Source organism: Pseudophryne corroboree, chromosome 11, assembly GCF_028390025.1.
Source record: "Pseudophryne corroboree isolate aPseCor3 chromosome 11, aPseCor3.hap2, whole genome shotgun sequence".
Lineage (NCBI taxonomy): Eukaryota > Metazoa > Chordata > Amphibia > Anura > Myobatrachidae > Pseudophryne > Pseudophryne corroboree.
In genome coordinates, this window is record NC_086454.1 from 183160853 (window position 1) to 183176762 (window position 15910).

General features: G+C 49.1%; 1 long non-coding RNA gene across 1 annotated transcript; it reads left to right on the plus strand.

Annotated features, from left to right (window-relative positions):
* Nucleotides 1-2059: 2059 nt before the first annotated feature.
* On the plus strand, nt 2060-3116 carry LOC134970090 (uncharacterized). The gene is made up of 3 exons (XR_010189652.1): nt 2060-2114; nt 2194-2311; nt 2566-3116. It is a non-coding gene; the product is annotated as an uncharacterized LOC134970090 (long non-coding RNA).
* Nucleotides 3117-15910: the final 12794 nt, after the last annotated feature.

A 15910-nucleotide genomic window follows, 5' to 3' on the forward strand; every position in this document is an offset into this window, starting at 1 on the left:
TTATATTATTTTAAAGGACCTATAAGGAACCTTTATTAACTGTATCAGGCAATTGCAGTCTGAATTTATATTGTAACATTAACATACCTTCCAACTTTCCTGTGAAGCCAAACAGAACCATTTTGCAGCCCCTGTGAGGCCAAACGAACCCATTTCCAACCTTTTGGGGGCGTGCCATGTGGTGCTCAAGCAGCTGAGCAGCCCCCTGCTCCCCTCCCACCACTGAATAGACACCGTGGTCACAGCATCCATTCAGAGATCACTTGCTGCTTTTCAGTGCAGAGGGTAATCAAAGGCTCCCCAAACTGCCCCCCCCCCCCCCCCCACCCGTGGGACACTGTAACCCGCAGGTGAGACCGTGTCAAAATAGCGGGACTTTCACACTGGAATCGGAACAGTTGGAAGGTACTGCATGCATTAAGTTATTTTTTACAAATATCTTACTCATTGATTGATACAGATGTAGCCACGCTCATTGTGGCTACATCTGCAGCAAACGGGCACTCTTGGTGCCTGCTCCTAGCCATGCCGAGCTGAGTATTTAGCTGCCCCATTCAGGCGCAGCTTTGCTGAGATGTAGCCACTTCTACGGATTTAACAAATTTGTTGGTTTACATACAAATCCGCTGGTTGTGGGGCTGCACATGTGCAAAAATCTACTGTGTTTAGTCTCTGCACAGCCCAGGACTTACTCCTACAGTGCGATGAGAACAGGCTGATCGGGGCCGGGCTGACATCAGACACCCTCCCTGAAAACGCTTGGGCATGCCTGCGTTTTCCCGGACACTCCCAGTAAATGCTCAGTTACCACCCACAAACGGTCTCCTCCTGTCAACCATCTTGCCAACGCCCGTGCGATCGGATTTTTCGCACCATCCCGTCACTGACCAGCGATGCCTTTGTTGTTGTCCAACGAGCGCACGCATTGTGGCGCATACACATGCGCAGTTAGTACCTGATCGCTCGCTGTGCGAAAACACACAGCAGCGATAAGGAATGAATCACCCCCTTAAATACATGAAATTGCACAGCTGCTTCTTTGTGGCTGTGCAATTCCTTACAAATATAACATACCGCTTTCACATCGCTAACCCGGTAAAGAACCGGCTTTTGAACACGCTTCCGACCCGGGTCTGAACACGCTATACCCCTTTCACATCGCAGTTTGGAGCCGTGTTATTACCGGGTTATTCCCGGGTTGGTGCCTTTCACACTGAACCCGGTTCACCCTTTGAAAACATTTGTGATGTCATTATAAATGGACTTTTCTGTCTCCTATTGATGAGGTTTGAAAGGTATTACAAGGAGGGGCTGGGGAGTGCTCAGTAGTGCAGCAATCATGGCCGACACAGCACATGTCTCTATAGACTTTGTGATAGTCTCAGCTGTACTGCTCTTGGATTCAGCCTGTGAGAGGATATTTGAGCTTCTCACATTCTGTAGCTTGTTCAGCAGCTATGTTATGAGGAGGAGGAGGCTGCAGTATTTGAGAGACACCGCCATTCGTCTCCGGCAATACCTGCGCAGAAGGAGATCATTTATATCTGCTTCTGTGACCACCATACTCAACCTTAACCTCACTACTCAACGAAAATTGTGGTCTAGAGAACGGCAGCATGGGCAAGTTTTTATGCAAAGTGTGCTGAACTTTCAGGATGTTCAGTGGAAGTGTCACTTCAGAATGTCACGTCACACATTCCACTATCTTTTGGATTTAATGTCCCCAGCACTCTCTAGACAGACCACAAACTTCAGGTCACCAATAGAGCCAAGCAGGAGGCTAGCTATAGCATTGTGGTGGTATGCCACTCCAGGTGAATATCGCACAATTGCTTGCCTGTTTGGTGTGGGGTTATCTACCGTTTGCACCATTGTACATGAGGTGACCAGAGCATTGGTGGACAACCTATACCACAGATTTATTTCTCTTCCGCATGGCCAGCGTTTGGATAAAACAATATTGGGATTTGTGGAGTCTGGATATCCGCAGTGTGCAGGTGCAATTGATGTACCCACATCCCTATAATCGCACCTCATGATAATCCTGCCGACTACTACAACAGAAAGGGATGGCATTCCATTGTTTTGCAAGCTGTGGTGGATCATAAGTATTGGTAATGTTCTTATCATTGTGTTTTCTTAATGCTAATTGTTTATAATTAATTTACAACTTAATATATATTTTTATATTAGTTTCACAGACGTATTCATCGGTTGGCCGGGACGGTCACATGACGCTCGAGTGCTTGCAAACTCTGATCTGTACCGGGTAGCAGAGGACAAGCAAGGGGGCTACCTTTTTCCAAGAGAGGTGATTTTGTTTAATAATTTTAATACTTTTGAAAACATGCCCAAGAAAAGATGTGTTAAAATGACGCAATGTTCATGAATCAAGCAGGTAATAGATGAATGCAATTTAATTTACATTGGGACCAATTAGTTGGCGTTACCTTCAAACATGCTTCCTATGTGCCCACCAGCCTGCCCATCACGGAGGAGTCTGCTCATATTTGTATTCCAATTTCTTGGTGCTAACGTACATTTTTTTATCTATATTCCTACTAGAAATCAAAATTTGTGGATGGAGTGGAGATCCCGGTACACATAATTGGTGATGCCGCCTACCCGTTACGACGATGGCTCATGAAGGGGTTCACCCAACATGTCCAGCTGAGCTCCAATCAAATTACTTATACTCACACCCTGAGCTCAGCAAGAATGGTGGTCGAAAATGCCTTTGGACGATTAAAAGGACGTTGGCGCTGTCTTATGAAGCGCAATGATGTAGACATTAATATCATGCCTAACATTGTTGCAGCATGTTGTATTCTGCATAACCTATGTGAGTTTCAGAGGGAGGAATTCCTCCCAGAGTGGACAGTGCAGGCCTCTGCTGCGTACCCTGCACTTGATTGTGAGGCCTATCTGGGCGACCATTCTGGAAGTGCAGAACAGATGAGGTCTGCTATAATGGCCAACCTTCCCTCATTACTCCGTTAATTTTTTTCAGTTTGTATATTCAGTAAATTGTTGTTGCTACAAAAAATAAACCTGTTTAGTTGACGTTCTGCTACTGTGTCGATAACAAATGTACAACATCAATATCCAATTTGAAATGGATGTATCATGTTTGTAAGTAAAAATAGGACAAGTCCAAAGATTAACAAAAGATCAGAGACCTTAGAATTTTAATTTGTATAAAACTTTGGTAAATAAAGTAGTGAAATCTTTACAGTAATAAAAGTCCAACCAGTAATAGTGTAGGAAAAACACTCCTATGATTTTAAAACCAACTTTTTAAAAAAACAATAACCATTTAAGATAAATTACGATAAACAGGACTCTGTAGTTGTCTCCGTTTCAGAAGGTGATTGGGTGTGTTGAGGTTGTGTATGTCGAGGATGGGTATAGTGAGTTGGAGTTAGTGGAGGTGGGGTTTGTTGAGGTTGTGTATGTCGAGGATGGGTATAGTGAGTTGGAGTTAGTGGAGGTTGGGTTTGTTGGGGTTGGTTATGTCGAGGATGGGTATGGTGTGACGTTGGTTGAGGTGGGGTATGATCATAGTAGGGGGGTACAGGGTAATATTGGGTATACGGTTGAGGGTAGTTTGGTGGCACTGTGTGCAGCCCTTCAATGCATTGGAACATTCGGTCAAATATGGACATTTGAAATTCCTGCATTTCTCTCTGACGTTCTCTTGCATCCCTATTATAGGTTTCCTGCATAGAGATCAGCTGCGTCATAAATGTGTTGTTCATGTCTTGCTCTGCCTGCAAAAATCGCTCGAGACGTGCATCTTCGGCAGCGTCCATCTGCTCTAATTTCTCCACCAGGACAGTGGTCATAATTCTTGCAGCTTGCTCCGTTTTGTTTGGGCGGCGCCTCCTTGGCGGAACAGTATATACTGCAGACACAAATCAAATAATATGTTATTGGAATTTGCAAAGAGCTTATATAAAATAGCAGTGTTCGCAAACGTGTTTGTGGCCTCCTTCCACCTACACACTGCATATACTCTGCAACATTTATCATTTTTAATTGTATGCATTTATTGTTAAGATTTAATGACGTTAATGTTTAGAGTTGTTAGTTTGTGTTTAGTTTACGTTAATTGTTAATGTTAGTTATTATGCTTTTAGGATTGTTGTACTTACTGTTTCCACGCAAAGGCTGCGTTTGTGCAATTGGGGCCATTTGACTTGGCCCAGCCTCTGTGTCTTCTGGCGCATCAGTGGTTTCAGTCCTGCTGGGCTCCTGTACAACTGGGTCAGGCATAGTGGTTGGCATCGGTTGCGTATCATCCAGTACGAGTAGTGGAGATGGTGGTGGTGGTGATCGGGTGTCTGGGTCCTGTGATCGGGTGTCTGGGTCCTGTACGCTGCAGGTGGAAGCAGCACAGGCCTGTCTTGTTTCTGCTGCTGCTATGCTGGAGGATAAGCTAACCGGTGTTGCAAGTGCTGTGTGGCCAAATATGGTGGCACACTGCTCGTAATATTGCCACTCCATACGGGCAGCACCACTTCTGTTTCTGTTGTGGTCGTGGACCTTATGGAAATTCCTTTTAAGGGCCTTTAGTTTATTGATTACCTGCTGGGAGGTACGGTGGAATCCAGAGGCTGCAAGCATCTTCGTTATGTTTTTGTACGTGATTGCATCCTTAACAGTCCCTGTCATTTGGTGGGTGATTTCCGACTCCCCTCTTATCCGTAACAGCTCCCTAACCTCATCCTCACTCCAGTTTGCCATATTCTCCAAGCACTGTAGCAATGCAGCACTGTGAATGTAGTATAAATAAAAACACACTGTTTAAAGCGTGCTGCCTGTTTATTTCCGGGTTCAGACAGGTGACATCATGCAGGGAGACAACCTATCACCTCCTTTTTAAGATTACCGGGTTGAATATAGCGGGTCTGAGGCTTTCACACTGCCAAATGAACCGGTTCTGAACCGTGTAGGATCCTTCTTTTTACACGGGTTAAAATACCGGGTTGTTTGACACGGTAAATTCATAATGGCGCTTTCACACTGCACCTCAAACCGGGTTGACACGGCTCAAACTCGGCAATATACCGGGTTATTTTTGCGATGTGAAAGGGGTATTAGGTGCACAGTTCTGATTTGGTCGCTGTTTACCGATATTTTCAGGACTGAACATGTACTGGAGATGCAACCAATAGTCTTGACGTTGATCCATGGGGGTAATTCTGAGTTGATCGCAGCAGGGGGTAATTCTGAGTTGATCGCAGCAGGAACTTTGTTAGCAGTTGGGCAAAACCATGTGCACTGCAGGGGAGGCAGATATAACATGTGCAGAGAGAGATTTGGGTGGGTTATTTGGTTTCTGTGCAGGGTAAACAATGGCTGCTTTATTTTTACACTGCAATTTAGATTGCAGATTGAACACACCCCACCCAAATCTAACTCTCTCTGTACGTTATATCTGTCCCCTCCACACCCCACCCAAATCTAACTTTCTCTACACGTTATATCGGGTATCGGTGAAAGCCGGACCGGACCAAGTTCCGGAACGCCGGACGAGACCCGCTCGCTGCAGCGACCCCTGTCGCTGAGGAGCTTTGTAGGCGCGTGTCCGTGCGGGGGGCGTGTACCTAACAGGCAGTCAGCGGGGAGAAGGGGAGCGAGAGCTTAGAGCCGGCTTCCCTCACGAAGCTGCGGCTGCTGCTCCCGTGAGACTGTGAGCCCTGCACACACAGCGGACGGGCGGACGGGTCCGTGCGCTGCTGTGTGCGGGGAGACATAACAGCCTCCTGCCCCGCTGCTGCTGTGCCCGCACAGAGGGAGAGAGGGAGGGGGGAGCAGCACAGGGAGATGCTGGTGCTGTGCTGCATACATATATACAGGGGGGGGGGGGCATGTATACAATAAGGCATTGTATATAATAAATAATGAATTGCCAGTTGAAGGTGTGGGAGGGGGCCACACAGGCACATATATATATTTTTTACTTCAATTATAGCTGCACAGGGGTCACCTGGATGAGGCTCCTGCTGTCCGCCCTCCTTGTGCAGCTACGTCTGATCATTGGCCCTTACTCAGAGATGGACACAGCCGCTGCGTTCGCATGCAGCAGCTGCGGCCATAGGGTCAGCGCACGCCTGGCGGCCATAATGCGCGTGGGAGACTTTTCATCATGCGATTGCATCCCAGAAGGATGCGATTACTAGGTGATTGACAGGCGAAGGGCGGCAACACAGAATTGAAGGAGAGGACATCGGGAAACGCAGGTGTGTCATGGACGTTTTGGGGGCAAGTCTATGATGTCGCCTGCATTTCCTGCATATGGAAACATGGCGGTGGTGCCAGGCTGCGCAAGCAGAGGTCAATCTCTAATTGTTGTGTTCACAATTGAATTGCGAACGCATCGCAGTTTGGCACCACACATGCTGGACGGCCACCGTCATGTGAGTCTATGGTCGCAGATTTTACTGCGAGTGAAACATTTCTGCAAACAACTCTGAATAGCCCCCACAGCAAATAGAAGTGTAATAAGGGTGGGGCGACCGGTGTATGTGCCGGGGGAGTCAGTCGGCGGGCTTGCTTATATGGTCGGAGCTGGGCGCCGGCCACATAGTCCCGTCTGGGGATTCGGTGAAAACCGGACCGGATCACTGTCCGGAACGCCGGACCGGATCAGCTTCCTGCAGCGACCTCTGCCGCCAGGGAGCTGTGAAAGCGCGTCCCCGTCCGGGGGGCGTGTCCGCGGACGGGCTGTCAGTGGGGAGGGAGAGATGTGTGCCGGCTCCCCGCTCAAAGCTGCAGCTAGGAGGCTGTCAGCCCTGCACAGTGGCGCTGTCTGTGCGCTGCTGTCACACAGGGAAACGCTGTGCAGTGCTGACAGCCTACCTACCCCGCTGATACTACACTCGGGCAGAGGGAGGGAGGGGGAGAACGGAGATAGCTGCTGGTGCTATCTATTTGAAACACTGGCTGCATAGGGAGGGGGATTTTTTTTTAATGCAGTAAAATATAAAAAAAATTATAATAATAAATGACCACTTGCACACTGTTTGACCACGACGCTATTGTAATAAATATAATTAAAACTATTTGGGTACTAATTAGCACATACTGCTTGAGGGGCCCGACAGGGGAGTCCGCCTCCCCTTTCCCAAATATACTTACTCTTGTCGGTGCTGGGCGGCGCTATCTTTCCAGTGACAGCATCAGGAAGATGGCCACCGCACATTGAAAGCAAAGACTCTGGCACTGTGTCATAGTCTTTGCTCTGTAGTGCACATGCACCATGTTCCCAGATGTCACTGGGAAGATGGCGCCACCGGCCGAAGAGGAGGGACCCGCTTCCGGTCAAGCAACCTGGCCCCATTGAATAAATTGCGCACAACTAATACTTTAATCAATTATTTCTTTCAGGGGTGTAGACACAACACCAATTTAGGCCACACCCCGTTACATTACTGGGACTCAGCATGGCTCTCCACGCCCCTGACCGCACGCTCTATTGTGGGGTGGGGTGCCGTTATACCCCATCCATTTGGTAGAATTGGGTGCAGAACACCCAAACAAACTTAGATGTTCAGGGTACCGGAATAGGACCACCTTAGATATCAGTTCCAGGTGCCGGAATGGGGTGTAGACCATCTTAGATAGCTGTTCCGGCTGCCGGAACGGGGTGCAGACCACATTAGATAGCTGTTCCAGGTGCCTGAATGGTGTGCAGAACACCCAGATAACCTTAGATAGCTGTGCCGGAATAGGGTGCAGAGCACCTAGACAATCTTAGATAGCCATTCTGGGAGATGGAATGGAATGCAGGCCACCTTAGAAAGTCGTTTCTAGTGCCGGAACAGGATGCAGACCACCTTAGATACCCGTTCCGGGTGCCCCTATGGTGTGCATAATACCCAAATAACCTTAGATAGTTGTTCCGGGTGCCGGAATAGGACGCAGGCCACCTAAGATGTCCGATCCGGGATCCAAAACAGGGTGCAGACCACTTTAGACAACTATTATGAGTGTCATAACAGGATGTAGACCACCTTACATAGCTGTTTCAGGTGCCGGAATGGTGTGCAGAACACCAAAATATCCTTATATAGCTGTTGCCAGAACAGGATACGGACCACCTTAGATGACCATTCCGGGTGCTAGAATGGTTTTCAGAACACCCAAATAACCTTAGATAGCCGTTCCGGGTGCTGTACAGGATGCAGAACACCCAGAAAACCTTAGATAGCTATTATGGGAGATGAAATGGAATGCAGGCTACCGTAGAAAGTCGTTTTGAGTGCCGGAACAGGATACAGACCACCTTAGATACCCGTTCCATGTGCCGGAATGGTGTGCAGAGCACTCAAACAACCTTAGAGATCCATTTAGGGTGCCGGAATATGATGTAGACAACCTTAGATACCCGGTCCGGGTGCCGGAATGGTGTGCAGAACACCCAAATAGCCTTAGATAGCTGTTCAGGGTGCCGGAATAGGGCGCAGAACACCTTAGATACCTGTTCCGGGTGCCGTCACAGGGATCTGTTTTAGACAACCGGTCCGGGTGCCGGAACAGGAGGCAGACCACCTTAGATAGCTGTTTCATGTGACGGAATGGTGTGCAGGACACCCAGACAACCTTAGATAGCTGTTCCGGTTGCCGTAATAGGGCGCAGACCACCTTAGATACCTGTTCCGGGTGCCGGAACAGGGCTCAAACCATCTTAGACAACCGGTCCGGGTGCCGGAACAAGATGGAGACCATCTTAGATAGCGGTTTCATGTGCCAGAATGGTGTACAGAACACCCAGACAACCTTAGATACCTGTTCCGGGTGCCGGAATAGGGCTCAAACCATCTTAGACAACCGGTCCGGGTGCCGGAACAAGATGCAGACCATCTTAGATAGCAATTTCAGGTGCCGGAATGGTGTGCAGGACACCCAGACAACCTTAGATACCTGTTCCGGGTGCCGGAAAAGGGCGCAGACCACCTTAGATACCTGTTCCGGGTGCCGGAACAGGGCTCAAACCATCTTAGACAACCGGTCCGGGTGCCGGAACAGGATGCAGACCATCTTAGATAGCGGTTTCAGGTGCCGGAATGGTGTGCAGGACACCCAGACAACCTTAGATACCTGTTCCGGGTGCTGGAAAAGGGCGCAGACCACCTTAGATACCTGTTCCGGGTGCCGGAACAGGGCTCAAACCATCTTAGACAACCGGTCCGGGTGCCGGAACAAGATGCAGACCATCTTAGATAGCAGTTTCAGGTGCCGGAATGGTGTGCAGGACACCCAGACAACCTTAGATACCTGTTCCGGGTGCCGGAAAAGGGCGCAGACCACCTTAGATACCTGTTCCGGGTGCCGGAACAGGGCTCAAACCATCTTAGACAACCGGTCCGGGTGCCGGAACAGGATGCAGACCATCTTAGATAGCGGTTTTTATGTGCCGGAATGGTGTACAGAACACCCAGACAACCTTAGATAGCTGTTCAGGGTGCCGGAATAGGGCGCAGAACACCTTAGATACCTGTTCCGGGTGCCGGAACAGGGCTCAAACCATCTTAGACAACCGGTCCGGGTGCCGGAACAAGATGCAGACCATCTTAGATAGCAGTTTCAGGTGCCGGAATGGTGTGCAGGACCCCCAGACAACCTTAGATACCTGTTCCGTGTGCCGGAAAAGGGCGCAGACCACCTTAGATACCTGTTCCGGGTGCCGGAACAGGGCTCAAACCATCTTAGACAACCGGTCCGGGTGCCGGAACAGGATGCAGACCATCTTAGATAGCGGTTTCAGGTGCCGGAATGGTGTGCAGGACACCCAGACAACCTTAGATACCTGTTCCGGGTGCCGGAATAGGGCTCAAACCATCTTAGACAACCGGTCCGGGTGCCGGAACAAGATGCAGACCATCTTAGATAGCAGTTTCAGGTGCCGGAATGGTGTGCAGGACACCCAGACAACCTTAGATACCTGTTCCGGGTGCCGGAAAAGGGCGCAGACCACCTTAGATACCTGTTCCGGGTGCCGGATCAGGGCTCAAACCATCTTAGACAACCGGTCCGGGTGCCGGAACAGGATGCAGACCATCTTAGATAGCGGTTTCAGGTGCCGGAATGGTGTGCAGGACACCCAGACAACCTTAGATACCTGTTCCGGGTGCCGGAATAGGGCTCAAACCATCTTAGACAACCGGTCCGGGTGCCGGCCCAAGATGCAGACCATCTTAGATAGCAGTTTCAGGTGCCGGAATGGTGTGCAGGACACCCAGACAACCTTAGATACCTGTTCCGGGTGCCGGAAAAGGGTGCAGACCACCTTAGATACCTGTTCCGGGTGCCGGAACAGGGCTCAAACCATCTTAGACAACCGGTCCGGGTGCCGGAACAGGATGCAGACCATCTTAGATAGCGGTTTCATGTGCCGGAATGGTGTACAGAACACCCAGACAACCTTAGATAGCTGTTCCAGTTGCCGGAATAGGGCGCAGAACACCTTAGATACCTGACCACATTATGCAACCATTCCATGTGCCGTAATGGGCAGCAGATCAACGTAGATAGCCATTCCGTGTGCCGGAATGGGGCGCAGGCCCCCTTAGATGGTCATTCCGGGTGCAGGAAAGAGGTGTTGAAAACCCAGACCACATTACACAGCCATTGTTTGTGACGGACCAGGCAGCAGATCACCGTAGATAGCATTCCGGGTGCCGGAATGGGGCACAGTCCACCTTAGATAGCCGTTCCGAGTGCCAAAACGGGGCGCAGTCCACATTAGATAGCCGTACCGGGTACCAGAATGGGGTGCAGAACACCCAGACCACATTAAACAGCCATTCCCGGTGCGGGATCAGGCAGCAGATCACCGTCGATAGGCATTCCGGGTGCCGGACCAGGCAGCAGATCACCGTAGATAGCCATTCCGGGTGCCGGAACGGGGCGCAGTCCACCTTAGATAGCTGTTCCGGGTGCCGGAACAGGGCTCAAACCATCATAGACAACCGTTCTGGGTGCCGGAACGGGGTGTAGAATATCCAGACCACATTACACAGCCATTCCGGGTGCCAGAACAGGAAGCAGATCACTGTAGATAGCCATTCCGTGTGTCAGAATAGGGCGCAGGCCACCTTAGATAGCCGTTCCAGGTGCCGGAATGGTCCACAGGCCACCTTACATAGCCGTTCCGGGTGCTGGAAGGAGGTGCAAAACACAGAGACCACATTACACAGCCATTCCGGGTGCCGGACCAGGCAGCAGATCACCATAGCTAGCCATTCCGGGTACCGGAATAGGGCGCAGGCTACCTTAGATAGCTGTTCCGGGTCACAGAATAGGATGTAGACCACCTTAGATACCCATTCTGGGTTCCGAAACGGGCAGCAGACCACCTTAGATACCCATTCTGGGTACCATGCTGGTGTGCAAAACACAGAGACATCTTTAGATAGCCGTGCTGGGTTTCAGAATTGAATGCAGACCACCTTAGACAATCATTCTGTGTGTCGGAATGGGGTGCAGAAACACCCATACATCCTTAGATAGTCAGCACCCCCACAGCCGCGTTCCCGCCGCCGCCAGGCAACCGGGCATTGGCATGCTGCAGTGACTGCATCATTCTGTACAACCTACGCTCTGCCCCTCCCCGAATCCCAATGTCCGCAGTAGGAGAAGAACACAGCGTGGGTGACAGGCCTGTAGCCAGGTGGAAGCAGCTGCTCTGGAGGCTGAAGTAAGTATAACACACACACACACACACACACACACACACACACACACACACACACACACATACCAGGGCTGTCTTAACAGCAGTGTAGGCCTCTGAGCACAGCAGTGCACTGGGGCCCTTATCCATCCTGCAGCAGTAGGGGTGGGGGATTGCTATCAGCGGGTGCTTTGATGTGCCATGGGTGGTAGGGGGTGTTCTATGGGCCCGATTCAGGTTGGATCGCAATATGCGATCCAACAGCAAAAATTACTAAAAAGATTTGGGCGCATGCGCAGGGCACGTCCTGCGCATGCGCTCGAATTTTCTGTGGGTGCACGCAGAAAATGAGACCGCCTCTGCCTGTCAATCAGGCAGAGGTGTTTGCGGGGCAGGGGGCGGCAACGCTCCTTTTCCAAAGCAGGGATGGAGCATTGCGGGGGCGTTGCTTAGAAACGGGAGCGTGCCAGCGTGAACCGGTGGGGCGTGATCGGGGCTGCTGCGTTACAAGAGCCTGCCCTAACCAATATGATGCCCTAGGCAAGATTTTGGCTGGTGCACCCTAGCACCACCGCTAGTTCCGCCTCTGATCCTGCAACCCTTTCCCAGCACCATCACCCCTTACCCATAGCAGTCCTCATTTTGGTGCTCCTACCCACTATATTTTAAATAGGAACACTTTGCACATTCGGCGCACAGCCCAAAGAGGGGTGTGTTCTTTCGGGGAAGGGGCATGACCACAGAATAGTCCTCCCAATTCAAATTATGTCACACAGTACTGCAACTTCATTCACATTATATCATGCGATAGAGGGCCTAATTTAGATATGTTCGCTCGCAGGCTATTTTTTGCAGCGCTGCGAATAGATAGACGCTGTGTATTTTAGCTTTGCAAGTGTGCAAACGCGTGTGCAGACGCCCTGTACCAAAACAGCTTGTGCAGTTTCTGAGTAGCTCTGACCTTACTCAGCCGCTGCGATCACTTCATCCTATTCAAGCCCGGAATGGATGTCAGACACCCACCCTGCAAACGCTTTGACACGCCTGCGTTTTTCCAAACACTCCCAGAAAACGGTCAGTTGACACCCAGAAACGCCTCCTTCCTGTCAGTCTCCTTGCGAACGCCCGTGCAAATGGAATCGACACTAGAACCTGTGCAAAACATCGATGCTGTTTGTACCCGTACGGCGCACCTGTGCATTGCTGTGCATACGCATGCACAGTAGTTACCTGTTCGCAGCGCTGCGAAAATCGCTAGACAGCGAACAGATCTGAATTAGGCCCATTGTCTCTAATTCACGATAAATCACACAGTAGTACCACTTACATAACTCCTCACAGTAGTGCCCCTTATTCACATTACACCACACCATATTGCTCTTTATTCACATTAGACCACACAGTAGTGCCACTTTATATACGTTACTCCTTACAGTAGTGCCCCTTATCCACATTACACCACACTGAATTGCTCCTTATTTTCATTACACCACACCATATTGCTCTTTATTCACATTAGACCATATGCCCCTTTCTACATGTTATGCCACACAATAGAGCACCTTATACACATATTGCCACACATTAGTAATGCCTTTATACACATTATATAACACAGTAATACCCCTTACACATAATGTGCCTAACATATTATGCCAAACTTTATTAATGCCCTTATACACATAATGTCCCTTAAACATTTGCCTCACATTATTAATGCCCTTATACACATAAGTACACACATTGGGGGTTATTCAATTGTTTGAAAAGTCATTTGGGTGTCTGTTTTTTCCTATCTAATAGACAGGAAAAAACAGACAACCAACTGACTTTTCAAACATTTGAATTCCCCCATAATGTCCCTTACACATATGCCACACATTATTAGTACCCTTATACACATAATGACAAACATAATGTCCCTTACACATATGCCACACATTATTAATGCCTTTATACATATAATTAAACACATAACATTCCTTACACTTATACCGCACATTTTAATGCATTTATACACATGACACACATAATGTCCCTTACACATATGCTGAACACTACTGCACAACCGACCCACCTGCACACAGCACTCACAAGGTTGCTGACACTGTGACCTCTGCCTCTGCTTGGATACAGGTGTGTCCTCCTATATCTTGCCTCAGTACGCGATGCAGCAGGAGATGCCTGGTGTGAGTCAGCTGGCAACTCAGGGCCAGCTCTGCTAACGTCGGATGTCTTGTTTTGATGAAAATGCATATTATTTGCATTACTATGTGGCTATGATGCACAAGCAGCTTCTGCTGATTAAAATGATATGCTGCATGCCTATAGTCTGTGTGCGACTGTGGCTGTATCTGCATATGAAATGCTACGTTACATTGATTTCCAGGAATACACTGTAATGTAGCATATTGTATGCAGATACAGCTGCAGTCACACACAGAATATAGGCATGATGCATATCATTTTAATCAGCAGAAGCTGCTTGTGCCCCTAGGCATACCAAATGCCCTATGCATTTGTCTAGTTTGCCTATACCTAGGGCCGGCTCTGTGCCTTACGTCACACGCAGCCGCCATGATCAAAGAGACGGAGGCTGGACCGCTGCAGGCGCAGCCAGGCTGCACCGGCAGGAGTCTTCCTTAATTTTAGCGATCAAGCAGAAATTGGGGTGCGATCGCAATTTTTGCTTGATAAAGGGGTGGGGGGTGGAACCTGAACCAGGCCCTATGTTCTGCTCAGCATGCAGGACCTGGAGCAATGATTTCTGCTAATTACTCTTCTACTGCACAGAAGGGGCAGGGACATTGAATGAAGGGGCCCTGGTACATGACTTCCAGGGTGGTAGGGTGTGTTTAATATGTAGCAGATGGGTGGATAGTGGAGTGGGCATAATATTCATCATTTTCTGGTGGGAGGGCAGCTTGCTTAACTGCAGATATCTCAAGTTCCTGGAAATAGATTTCTTAGCTTTGAATGGGATAAAAAAAACTAGAGATTCTCCCCCTTCAGGAGGTGCTGGGTACCTGGGCATCAGAGTTCACGAGCCAGAGCAATCCACCAATGAATATATACAAATATATTATAATATATATTAGGCGTGTGGAGCTGGAGCCAGCTGTTAGAAGGCTGATATCTCTTGGTCTGGGCATAGTAGAGACAAGCTGCCAGTGTCCACCACATGGGGGGAAAGCCACAGCTTTTCGGGTAAACCGTCAGAAAAACTCAAAGTCAGACAGAACCCGAGATATCTGGCTGGGAAAAGCAATGAATAAGCTTGGATGGGGACCACAGCTTTGAAGTCGGATCTCTCTGTTTCCCCAGGGCAGTTTCTAAAAAATCTGGTACCCCTGGAAAGAAGGGACCATCAGCTATCAGACTAGGGCCCTTATACACCTGGTGCAATGTGTAAAAGGAAAGTGGGCTCTATCTGGTGCAATGTGTTAAAAATGGGGCTCTAACTGGTGCAATGTGTAAAAGGAATGGGGGCTCTTCCTGGTGCAGTGTGTAAAAGGGAGCTCTACTTGGTACAGTGTGTAAGAGGGCTCTACCTGTCATTGTATAAGGGAACTGTACCTGGCATAATGTGTAAAAGGGGCTCTACCTGGTGTAGAGTATATGAAGGCTCTCCCTGGTACAATGTGTATAAGTGGGACGACTGTGTGGCGTAATTTGAATAATGGAGACTACTGTGCGGCATTATATGAATTTGTATTATTTTGAGACCATGCCACTTCCCCCTGAAGCCATGCCCCTATATTTTTCCAGCGCACCTTTGTGGGGGGCACCAATTTTATTTCTGGCACCAAAATGTATAGTTGTGATTCTGGGATCCAGTATGATATGCCAGCGTTCAGAATACCCATGCTGGCATCCCGATTTCTCTTACGTCCTAGAGGATGCTGGGGTCCAATTTAGTTCCATGGGGTATAGATGGGTCCACTAGGAGCCACTGGCACTTTAAGAGTTTAATAGTGTGGGCTGTCCCCTCCCTCTATGCCCCTCCTACCAGACTCAGTTTAGAAAATGTGCCTGGAGGAGCGGGTCACAGCTAGGGGAGCTCCTAGGAGATTTCTTAGTTTGTGGGACTTAGTTTCTGCTTCGTGGGACTTAAGGGGGGAGTAGGAACCAACTTAACAGAGAGTTAATGGTTCTCTATTTGCGCTGACAGGACACTGAGCTCCTGAAGGTGATGATCGCAAGCCCATGAGGCAACTGCTCACTCCCACA